Below are 13044 nucleotides of genomic sequence, written 5' to 3'. Positions count from 1 at the left end.
CTAGTCAGGTGTTCTAATCCCTCCTCCCATTAAGTATAGTGGTTTTTTTTTTTTTTTTTTTTTTTTTAAATAACTGCACCTCCTTGCTGATTTAGATATTAATTATTTCTACTGTTTAAAGGAACAGCCTACATTTATATGGTGTTAATAACTAAATGTTTTATTTTTATTTTTCAAGTCTATAGCTGTTCTAAGGAGTTGGAACTGAAGTTTTCTGAAAGCATTTCATTTCTACTAAGATCTCATCTGACTAAAGCAAATTATTTAATGTTTATTTACATGCGTGATAGTCTCCTTGTTTAAAGATTATTTTAATCTGATCTGATAATTTGATAGGGTTATTTGCAAAAATTTTAATCCTTTTCAGAATGAAGAGAGTATTGATGTTAACTCTGAAAGATCTGAAAGTTTCTTTTCTGTGGAAACGGGATGGACAACATGAGATTTAGAATTTTTCTTTGTATTGAGTATTTTGAAGGCAAAATAATCTGTAATGTTAAACCTAGAACCATCTACTTTATGAAAGAAACTGTATAATCTGTCAACTTTCTAGGATGAATCTTTACTGTGATTCTTGAACTAGATTCACCTGAAGCCTTGATTAATGATAATTGCTGTAGGAGATAAAATCTTTTGGGACTGTAGTTAATATTTACTTGGAGTTTTGAATTCAGGTACAACTGTTTGCACAGGTTGTTAAACTCCACCACCTGGAGGTGGGATGGTTAAAAATTAGGACAACTACCTGAAGTAAAACTGCCTTAAATCATGCCCCTGGTTTTTTCCTCTTATGTTTGTAATCAGAGCCAAGTGGTCAGTGAGATATACAGTGCTAGGACCGCTCCCACTTTGCCTTTCTTTTTGAGACGAAGCTGGCAATCTCTGGAACCCCAATCCTAGACTCCTGACTATAGATCTATATTCAGATGCGTTTTTCATGTTTTGCATGATCATGGTGAGGAAAGAACTTATATGGAAAGAACTTTTGACACTCAATCCCCTATTAAATATGCACAGAAAATGAAATGAAGGAGTATTCAAGTTAGAACAATATTAAATCAAGAGGGCTGGGAGATGGCTCACAGATTCCATAATGTTGAAACATGAGGCAATACTATTAGAAAAGAATGCTCTATAATCCAAGATCATAATCTTAATCCTGCTTCCTTTTTTGTCCCCTGGAGAATAGAACTATTGCTGTATAAAACTGTCTGACTATTGCTATTTCGGGAATTTACTAGTGTGTTATGTATAATCTAATAATTTCTGTAAACAGGGGGGGAAAGAAACTGAGATTTCAACTGGTCAGAAAATTGGGAAAAACTGATGTCTTATTTTAGTTCAGGCCGAATTGGAAATTATTTTACTCTTTGCTTACCTCATCATTTTGGTTCCCTGATGAAGGACCTCAAAAACTAGATATAATTTGGGTACTGAATGGAACTCTGGAAAAGGTAAAAGATTTTTTTTCTTTTTGCAGTGGACATCCAAGCTGTTTCAGGCCTGGATTGTTGTTAGAGATCTATGCTCAGGCACAAATCTTTAAGAATTGCTGCGATTGACAAAAGGTCTCCTTTTGTCTCGCTCTCTTGTCTCTACAGATAAGGGAGAGGCTGCAAAAAGTTGAAAAAGCTTTTTACCTGTCCACTATCTAGACACACCTGATTTTAGCAGATGCTGGGTTTGGAGAAGACTGCAGAGACAAAAGGCCTCCTTTTGCATCTCGAGGAATTTCTAACCAGACCTTAACCTTGCTTCCAAACCTTGCAATAAACATCTTTTTACTCATCTAGGTTTTCAGCCTGTAAATTCATTTACAGGGTTCTCTAGCCGAAAACTTGCTAGACTATGATTGGCTGGCTTATTTTTAAACTTTGAATTAGTGTCCTGACTCAGTTTCCCTAATTATCCTGACTCAGTCCTGCCTCAGTTTCCCTGCCTCTTAGTTCTGCAAATCTCCCCCCCCCCCGCCTCTTTATCAGAATACTTGATAAGATCTTATGTTTCAGAATAGCAGAATGTCTCTCCCATTACAAGTTAATGGGAATCTCTTATCAAAACTTCTTGTATCTGTATATGATTGTATTTGCATTGGGTATTTTTTAAAAACAAACTGATTTGTATGAATAATGTTCACTTATGAAAGATCTACTTGGATATAAACTCATTGGGACAAATTCCTTATTGTTATCAACACAAGGTTATGATAAATATTTGTTTAGAATTTATGTATAGTTTTTCTAGGATGGTAAATGGGAAAAAGAAATGGGTTTGCTAGAACTTCCACTGTTACCAAGGGCAGTCTACCTGCCCATTGGTCGGCTCAAACTTGTGAATTGTATGCTTTAAATCAAGGGTTGAAATTATTGTGGGACCAGGATGGGAATATATACACTGATTTGAGATATGCCTGGGGTGTGGTGCATGGATTTGGAGGGATTTGGGAGAAAAGGGGGACTGGAAAACATTCTGGAATGTAGCAGTAATACATGTAAAGGGACATGAGATGGGAAGTTGTTTTGAGGTAAGGGGAAATAGATTAGCAGATGAGGAGGCCAAGGGAGCTGGAGACCAGGAGATTTCTCATATAATGGCCTTGATACCTGTACTTCCCCCTAGTCTACCCTCTCCCAGTTTTACTCAGAAGGAAAAGAGAAGGCCTCAACTCTAGAAGCAGTTGAGAACTTGGAAGGATGATGGCTCTTGCAGAGAGGTACTGACCAAAGCAAGTATGGGGCAGGTCCTTCAGCAACTGCACCAGGGCAGTCATTGGGATGTCCAAAACCTGTGTGATGCTATACTGACAAGGTATGTTTCCCCCGGCCTATATACTATGGCCCGACACCTGGTGCTCAACGCCAGATCCCAAAAGGGGGACGACCTCTAGGAATCAGACCATTCCAAAGCATCCAGGTGGACTTTATTTACTGAGCTGTCACCAGAGTCTCCTCAAATACTTGCTGGTCATAGTGGACCATCTGACCTCATGGGTGGAGGCATTCCCCTCAGGCCGAGCAACTGCCTCCACAGTAAATAAGGTCTTATTAGAACAAATTATTCCCAGATATGGGATGGTGGAGAGGATAGACTCGGATCAGGGAACACATTTTTCTGCCCAGGTATTGCAGAATTTGATTAGGGCCTTAGAAATCACTTGGGATCTCCATAGCCCTTGGCATCCTCCCTCTTCTAGGAAAGTAGAAAGGATGAACCAAGAAATAAAACAGCAGCTGACTAAATTATCTTAAGAGGCCCAACTACCTTGGACTAAATGCCTTCCTCTTGTTCTGGTTAGAATCTGAACCAAGCCACGTAGAGATATTGGGCTTTCACCTTATGAATTATTGTACAGTCATCCTTTCCAGGCTTATGAGGGAGACTGGGAGCCTATTTTAGAGATAAAGGATTTATTTGTTAAGAGATATGTTAAATCATTGCTGGAACATTTGCAAGGACTTCAACAAAAAGGGTTAATAGCTCAGACTCCTAGGTTTCCCTGTTCATAGAATTCAGGTTGGAGATTGGGTGCTGATCCGTTCCTGGAAGGACGAGAAGCTGCCTCTGTACTGGGACGGACCCTACCAAGTGATACTGACCTCAGATACCGCGATTCGCACCCAGGAACGAGGCTGGACACACCACACCAGGACAAAGGGACCTGTGGCGCCACCTTTTTTGGAGTGGACAGTTGAAGACAGGGGAGAACTCCAAATTACATAAGAGGAGGGGACCTCCACTGAAAGAACACTGATTCTGAATCCAGTACATTGTAACTGTATGACTTTTCTTTTCTTACTTTGGGTCTCTTTGCCTGTTTGGAAGCTGATATAATTTCACTTGGCAATTTCACCTTAACTTCACAGTGTTATAAGTTGAACCTCATGGGGCTTTCCCTGAGCTTTGGCTTTACCTATTTTCTCATAATAGCCATAGAAACCAGACCTTTAGCTTCCAGAGATGAGAACCAGTTCCTCCTGCTCATGCAGAATATAGGGAGAACTTTTAATTTATCAAATTTTTGGATCTGTGTTGGATCCCAACAATCAAACCAATGGCCATGGGTACTGTCCCCTTAAGCCCAGCCTGGATCCTTAGTAACTGATTCCAAAGGGAGCATATACATTGGGTACAGTTATCAATAGGGTTGGTACAATGTCACCCCGGGACACCTGGGAAACATGGGACTCTGTATCCCACATTTTGGAGTACCTTTAACCTAATAGATCAGTGGCCAGTTGCCAATTGTAGTTGGAGGAAGGAGCAAGGTTTATGGAAATGTCATTATGCCATCTTTGTGGGGGGGGGGCCCTTAGGGATGAGAGACACTTTTACATATTTTCAAGGGAACAACTTGCTCTAAAGGGTCATTATTGGATCTGTGGTTTAACTGCCTATACTCACCTACCTCTTAATTGGACAGGGATTTGTTATATTAGACCAAGGCCAAATGACATGGAAATCTAGTAAGAGAAATCACTTATAACGTTAGGAAACTTGCTCCTGTTCCTGTACAGACTTGGACCTCACTGTTCAATACTTCTAGATGGTCCTGGTTTGGGAAGCTGGTGGAAGCAGCTCCTTTGGCTTGGCCTTATAGCCTTTAGTGGTATTATATTACTCCTTATCTGCATCCCTTGTTTGATCAGATTAATAACCAGAACTCATTATCTGGAATGATCAGGTGGGAAGAGAAAGCTGAAGGGTCTGTTAGATGGATGTTGTTAAAAGGGCAAGGGTGGAGCCAGTGGCCCAAGCCAACAGGAACCAGAAGGAAGTGAGGAATTCATAGGGAATGTGAAATTGTTACAAAAATTTGAAGAGATCTCAGTGTACAAAATAAAGAGGAGGGACTGAATGAGATGAGGTGAGATCTTTCAAGACCGTTGTGAAAATCTGAGTAAGGCTTCATTTACTTCAGAGTTTGAGTAGGCCTGAAGGACTGTGAACATCGAGTCAAGAGCATAATTGCGGTTCCCTCTCATGATACCTCCTCCCTATTTCAGCCAAATATGGGCAACTATGTACTTATTGGTCAAGTTCAATTTCATGGGCAGATCTCTCGTTTAGAATGTAAGATTCTCAGCCAATGAGGATGAGGGTCAGTGGTGAGAGAGGGGGTGCTTTGCTTTAGGGATTAAAGGTGCTGTCCTGCCCACAGGAGGTGCTTCCTCTCTTGGATTGTCTGCTTGAGGAGTGGGATGCCCTTTTTTTTTTTTTTAAATTAAATTAAATTTTATTTTTTTTAAATAATATCCCTTGTATTCATTTTTCCAAATTATCCCTCTACTCCCTCCCCCCCCCCATGACAGGCAATCCCATACATTTTACATGTTACAATATAACCTAGATACAATATATGTGTGTAAATACCATTTTCTTATTGCACAATAAGCATTAGCTTCCGAAGGTATAAGTAACCTGGGCAGACAGACAGTAGTGCTAACAATTTACATCCACTTCCCAGTGTTCCTTCTCTGGGTGTTGTTGTTTCTGTCCATCATTGATCAACTGGAAGTGAGTTGGATCTTCTTTATGTTGAAGATTTCTACTTCCATCAGAATACATGTGGGATGCCCTTCTTGCGAGAATGTACAATAAACTTTGCTTTTCTCTAGAGCTCTCTCCAGCTTTTTTATTAAATGGTGACCCCTCACCATTTCCGTACCACACATAAGAAACTAAATTGGAGTTTTTCTTTGTCATCTTTTTCTTTGTCATCTGTGGCTTCCACAAAACTCCCCCCAAAGAAAAAGTTTAAAAACTCAGAAATGCAGAACATATATGCATATTATATAATACCAACATTTTATCTTTTAACATCATAATAATTCACTTCTTTTCTGGTATGAAGAAAAGGTCAAAAATTCTTATGTAGATTTTCCAGTTGAGGGGGTGCTATGCCCCTAATTCCCCAAATGTGGAAGATATTGTATGCCACAGTCTCCTTGAGCTGTTCTACCTCAGTTTCCCTGCACTAGTTTCCCTCATTGTCCTGACTGAGTTTCCCTGAATTGTTCTATCTCAGTTTCCTTAACTGTTCTGCCTCAGTCCCTTAAGTCGTAAAACACCCCTGATTCATTAAGACTGAGGACCATTTGCTGTAAGGTTATAAATTGTCAATGGGAGATGAGGAGCAGATCAGACTTCGACTCCTAGCTCCTTCTGCCCCCAAGAATTTATGACACTGCCCCTCTAAAATATTCCAAAAGATAAGACTATCTCGGATACTTCAGACATCTTTACTTCTGTTATTCAACAGAATAGTAAAAATTTTAGTAAAAATTTACAACTTCCCCCCCCCCCCATGAAAAGGCTTCTAATTTTCCCACTCTTTCCTTTCCTTTGTCTGAAGAGCTATAAAAGTGTTTATCATTCCCCCATTCATTACTGGACACTTTGAGATGAGAGTCCTGTCCAGTCAATTAAACTCTCCAATTAATAAAATATTAAAAAAAAAACCTCTAATCTCTATCTTGCCTCAGTTTCTCTGGCATTACAATATCACTCTACATATTGCTCATCTATTATGATCCATCAAACTCAGCTAAGGGCCAAATGTCATGCAGAGTACCCCAGGATAGTTAGGATCTGATATATAAAAGGGGCTCAATAAATTCCTTTTAGATTGAATCTGTGTCCATAGGTATACAGTATTCTTGCATACATTTTCACATAAACCTCACTTGTTTGACTTAAGTAACTAATGTTTCTGAATTTTGATTTTTTTCATTTGGAAAGGAATCCAATTAGATGTGTATATACATATATAAATAAAATATATATATTCATTTCTGTCTTGTCATCTGTCTTTCTGTCTACATCTTTGAACTAGATGTCCCACAGACAACTTATACTGAACCAGTCTAAAACAGAACCCCTTATCTTCTAAAACCCTCATTTCTTTCTTTTTTTATTAATAGCTTTTTATTTACAAGATATATGCATGGGTAATTTTACAGCACTGACAATTGCTAAGCCTTTTGTTCCAATTTTTTCCCTCCCTCCCCCAAATGGCATATATTGACCAATACATGTTACATATGTAAAACCCTCATTTCTTCCTTACTTCTTTATTACTGTTGAGATTATTACCATCTTCCCAGTCACCATATTTACAACCTACTTGTCATCCTTAACTTCTCACTCTTTTACACCCCAACCCCTATATCTCATCTGTTGTCAAGGTCTATTGATTTACCTTCATTACATATTTAGCATATTCCCTTTCTCTTTTGAAACTTCTACCATCCTGGTATAAGTCTTTATCACCTCACATCTGAACTATTTTAGTAGTTGAACTCACACCTCATAAGACTTTCTCTCTGCTGCACTCATCCTCCACTTAGCTGTCAAAGTGATCCTAAAGTACAGGTCTTACTATGTTTGGGTTCCACCCACCCTCCAAAATTCAGTGGGTCCCTATCAACTTCAGAATCAAATATAAAATCTTCTGTTTGACATGAAAATTACTTCATGGTTGTTGTCCTACATTTTGGAACAAACCAAAATAACATTATTATGTTGGAGTCACACTATAGTGTGTCTAACTCTGCCTGACCAAATTAATATAAGCTTGGAAGCTTTATTACAGATTGGGTATAGAGAGTCCATATGAACATTTGGAGTGGAGATGATTTTAAATGTGTATATCTCATGTTTCTTTTAAACTACTACAATTCTCAAAATCCTTCATAGTCTACCCCTCGCTCCTATCCTTTCCAGTCTTTATATCACCTACCCTATCCAGGTACTTGTGATTTAGTACCTTCTTGCTGTTCCCTGAAAAAAATATTCCAGCTCTAGATTTGGGGCATTTTTACTGACTGTCCCTCTTGTGGAATTGCTTCATCTTCATCCCTACCTTCTGGTTTTCCTAGTTTTCTGAAAGTCCCATTTTCTGCAAAAATTATTTCTCAGTCTTAATTACATCACCTTCTTTCATGATTATTTTAGATTCAGCCTGTTCATAGAGTGTTTGTACATAACTGTTTGCATATCATCTCTTCCATTAGACTATGAGTTCCCTGAGAGCAGGTGCTGTTTTTACCTTTTGGTACATTCTTATTGCTTTACATAATGCCTAGTATATAGTAAGTACTTAATAAATATCTATTGATTGACTGAATCAATATCACCTAAAGTAATAAATGAGTTGAGACTATCCTAGAGTCTTATTCTCCAATTTGTGATCCACTTCTGAATTGGAGTGGGGAATCCCAAACTCCAGAATTGTTATAGGGATTAAGTACTCACGTTAAATCCATTATTGTTGGTCATAAGTATTACATACATGTATTGACTATATTTGTGTATATGCATGTAGAAGGAGGGGAATAAGCATTTATACAAGCACCCACTATGTTACAATCACTGTATTAAGTGCCTTTTTTTTTTTGCAAGTATATAATTTAATCTACAGATATATGTATCCTTACGAAAAAAAAAAAAAAGGCAACATAGTATTCTGGATACAAAACTGACCTTGGAATTAGAAATTCTGAATTTAATACCTGCCTCTAAGCCATATTGGCTAGATGATTAATGGCAAGACAATTTACCTTGTTTTTCAGGAAACTCTCTTAAGACAAAATGAAGAGATACAAATAGACATGGAGAATAGTAAATCTAAAATTGAGTGGGAGACCATAGAAAGGAGTTTTTCTGAAAGGAATATAGCACCCTGAAAGACTTAGCTATAAGGGAGAGAAGTGGGGATAAGAAGCATAGTGGAGTTAGGGGAGTTATCATGTGGCACGGGGAAGGAGGGATAAGGAGAAAGACATCACAAGGTAGAATGCTGTGGCTGACTGACTGACCCAAAAGAGAGTAGCAGCCAGGAAATTTAAGCTCAGGGACATGAATTGAATTTCTGACGGGGTGTGGAAAGTCAGATTGTTAAAACCTCTACCAAGGTGGGTCTCAGGGGTTTGGATTTCAGAATGAACACCTCCCCAGAGGGTGGAATCTTGGAGCAAAACTGATCTCTATCAGTGCCTTGTTCCTGTTTGCCTCAGGGTCAACATTCTTTAGTTTCTTTGTCCACAACACCATTCAGGACTTAGTTCCTGGGTGTCATGTAAAATTTTCTCTGATGTAAAAGGATTATGAGTGAGAAAAGTTTAAGAAGCCCTGCTCTCGGGGGAGTTCCCCATGGGGAGAATCCCAAATTCCCCTCCAGAGTCATTTGGATTCAGTGACCAGCTATAGATCCTGACAACTGGAGATGGCCCTGGGTTGCAATGGAAAACCTTGGTTTTTTTAAGCTAAGCTCTTCATCAGTTATCAGTTATTGATTGAGGTTGTACTCATTTAGTGATTAAGGGTAGATAGTAATTGAGGCAAAAAATCTGTAGTGTCCTCCACAACCCTGCTCTGAAGCATCCCACAGGAAAGTATCCAACCAGTTTGGTTGCTGAGCTGAAAGTTAATGGGTGACTGCAAGGTTGACTTCAAATTCTAAATCCCTTCAGGGAGAGCTTAAGGTTTTCAGAGAAAAGATTTATAATAACTAGATTTTTTTCTGAAATAGAAAACTGATTTTCCCAGTGATTTTTTGTTTATTTTTCTTCTTTTATTATTGCCTTTGTGTTGGGAAAGGTCATTTCAAGAAGAGCTCTGTTCTCAGCAATATCCAAGACAATTCCAAAACACTCAAGATTGAAAATCCTATCCATATCCAAAAAACTATGGAATCTGAATACAGATCAAAGCATATTGTTTTTACTTTTTTTATTTTTTTGGTGTTTTTTTCCTTTTTGTTCTGTTTTTTCTTTCACAATGTGACTAATTTGAAAACATGTTTAACGTTATTGCACTTGTATAACCTTTATCAGATTCCTTGCTGTCCTGGGAAGGGGAGAGGGAAGGAAAAAAATTTGGAAGTCAAAATCTTATATATTTAAAAAAAGAAAGTTGAAAACTATCTTTACATGTAACTGAAAAAATATTATTTACAATCCCAAAAAAATGATATCGAGAGGCACTTGTTGAAGTCTAAATCAGCAGTAAATTTCGATAAACTTTGGAAAGTGTTCCTTCTTAGTTGAATCTGCATGACTTGGTATTTGGGAGAAATTGTGAATTTCACCTATCTATGTGGGAACTGTACAAAAATCTGTGCCTCTTTAGGTTCAGAAAGTTTTCTCTATGGCATTGGGGAAGCAAGTAAAAAGTCAATAATTATAATGCCAGGGAGCCAAGAAAATTATTTTTTATTGAGAACCTGGGCAATGTTCAAAATGTACTGTGACAAATAGTTTTTTTGAACAGGGAGGAGAGTGTAATGGAATGAGTGAAACTATACAGTGGCTCTGGAAGATGCAGGATAATATATGGACAGAAAAGTCCTGCTTTCTTCTTTGAAGTTTTCTAGAGAGTACATAATCGCCTCCAGTCAGCTAATGGATGGTAAATAGAAGAATTGTTGGTTATTGAACTGGCCAACTGTATGTTCAAAAAGGCACTAAAAGACTCAAAACGACTGACATGTCTGAGTAAAGAGTGTAGGGTATGTTCAGGAGGATTAGTACCTCCAGTGAAGGCGGCTGAGTTCTCCATAGGACTGTTTTCCACCTTTGTTGTCCACCAGATCCTTCTAACTTTCAAGTTAGCTCCAAGAAACTGTAGCATGAATAGCAGCCACATCCTGGTAAACCATTTTGGCAGCTGAATTAAACCAGGTTGAGGGTAACCAAAGGGTCTCAAACCCTATGGTGAGTTAGGGACTGTCTATCCCAAGCATGTAAAGACTTCCCTGGTGGGATGGACAGATGAGAACAATTTGTTCCAATGGCCATAAAGACAAGTGAAGCAGGTGCTGTGGAGTGCTTAGAGTTTTATTAGACATTGAAGACATCAATGTCATCCATTGTATCTCAAGTCATTACCATCACCAAATCTTGATTCTGTCCTGCCACTAGATAGCGGTGGCTTTAAATGAGAGAGTAAGACTGAGAACTTCATGCAACTCTGTCACACAAATCTAATTTACCCACGAATTAAAGACAACACATACCATTTTTGCCATTTTTACCCTAAAAATCCTGTGGCAATGAGCGAATGAGGAAGCACCAGGTATAGATACACTGGGAACTATAGTCACATGTAGTTTTCTGGAGGTCTCTGGGGCAGCCTTCTTTTCAGTAGAGTAATCCTGTCTTCTCACTCTGTCTCTATGCCTGCATTGAGCTTTCAGAGGGACCCTGTCTTCCCATATTCTTCATTATAAGACTGGGTATAAAAGGCATTTGTGCCCACTGTAGCACACCATCTTATGATCTTCTCTAAAGGAGCATCTTTGTGTAATTCCCATATAATTCTTCTACAAATCTCATTAGTATTTTCCTTAGCCAGTTATCTTAACATAATTCCTGTAGCTGCATTTTCTCTAATTGTTTGTATGACAGCTGTTAGCAGACATCCCACAAAATCAGCAGAGGGTTCATTTGAACCTTGCTCTATTTTCATGAAGGCTTCCCCTTGATCTTGCTTTCCTGGGAGGGAGCTCCATGCTTTGATAGCAGCAGCAATTTGCTCATATGCTGCTATGGGGTTATTAATCTGTACTGAAGTGTCTGCATACTGACTTTTACCTGCTAGTTGGTCAAAGGTGATTTGTATATTAACTCCAGTTTGCCTATTTCATTGGGCTTGCATCCGATATAGTTCACTATACTCTGAAAGCCACAGCAAGTTTTGTCCAGGTTCTAAATATGTCCTTGCTATAGATTTCCAATCACTCGGGGTTAAAATTTCATAAGCCAAATTCTCTAATGTCATCTTAACATAAATAGATGTAGCCCCATAAAGAGTGCAACCCTTTTTCAAATCCTTGATTTTCTCCAGATCAAAAGGAGTGTATCTTCTGGATTGGCCTGAAGAATCAAACTCTTCAATCACAGGGTATGCATTTATCACATCAAATATATCCTGTCCTTTTTTAGCTTTAACCAGTGCCTTTTGTAGTCTTGTCATAGGCTGCTTTATAGGTGGTGCTGATTGTGACACTGCCCCTCCCCCTCCTCCTTCTCCCTCCACCCATGAAAGGTTAATTGAGGAGGGTAGGTCAGGGGTTAGGGAATGCCCTAATGGCTCCTGCTATGAAGCAACATACTCCTTAATTTCATCAGAATTGTACTTAACTCCATTCTTGTCTAATTCTTCATCCATTTCACTAAATTGTCAGTATCCTCTCCTCCTGCACTTTCTTCTTTTTCCTTATTCTATAACTTTTATAATTTCCTAAAGCCAATTGTATTAAGTTATGTTTCTTTAGAAATTGAATCAGGGCCATTATCATTGTAGTATTCACATAGTTGCTCTCCTACTAATTTACACTCATCTGGATCTAATTCTTTTTTTCCTTAGAGAACCAAGGAGATGTGCATTGTAACATTTTTAAAAATTCAATGATCTGCTCCCAAGTTATAATCAAACCTTGGCTTTTAATGAGTTTAACTAGCTTTCGACACATTTTCCTTGAAGTGGAAAAGGCTCCTTTCTAAACATTTGTCCCATTTCAGCTTTAGACCTTAACAAAGTTTCTTTTTTATCTGTTTTTGTACTCACCTTATTTTCTGGGTCACAATTGTAGGTTCTTAGTCCCATGTTCAGGTGCCAAAATGTAGTGTTCTTAGTTTGTTTTCCAGAGATCTCTTTTCAGTAGCGTAATCCCCACAAGAGCAGCCAGGTGTTAAAGTCCAAATCCTTTATTTTCTCCTTGAAAGTCCTATCTCTGGAGCAGCTAGGTGGTGCAGTGATTAGAGCACCAGCCCTGAATTCAGGAGGACCCGAGTTCAAATCTGGTCTCAGACACTTAATACTTCCTAGCTGTGTAACCCTGGGCCAGTCACTTAACCCCAGCCTCAGGAAAAAAAAAAAAAAAAAAAAAGAAAGTCCTATCTCCTTCACTTGGGGCCTGGGCCAGCTTTCTGGAGAGCCTTTCAGACTGGCCTTGGTCTCAGTGAGGGAAGTGCAGGAGGCTGGGCCACAAGGACCCTGACAGAATCTGGCTGAGGCTAGGAAACCATTATTTGTTATAAGATT

The sequence above is a fragment of the Sminthopsis crassicaudata genome, chromosome 5 (assembly GCF_048593235.1).
Source record: "Sminthopsis crassicaudata isolate SCR6 chromosome 5, ASM4859323v1, whole genome shotgun sequence".
Lineage (NCBI taxonomy): Eukaryota > Metazoa > Chordata > Mammalia > Dasyuromorphia > Dasyuridae > Sminthopsis > Sminthopsis crassicaudata.
This window is presented reverse-complemented; position numbering follows the sequence as displayed.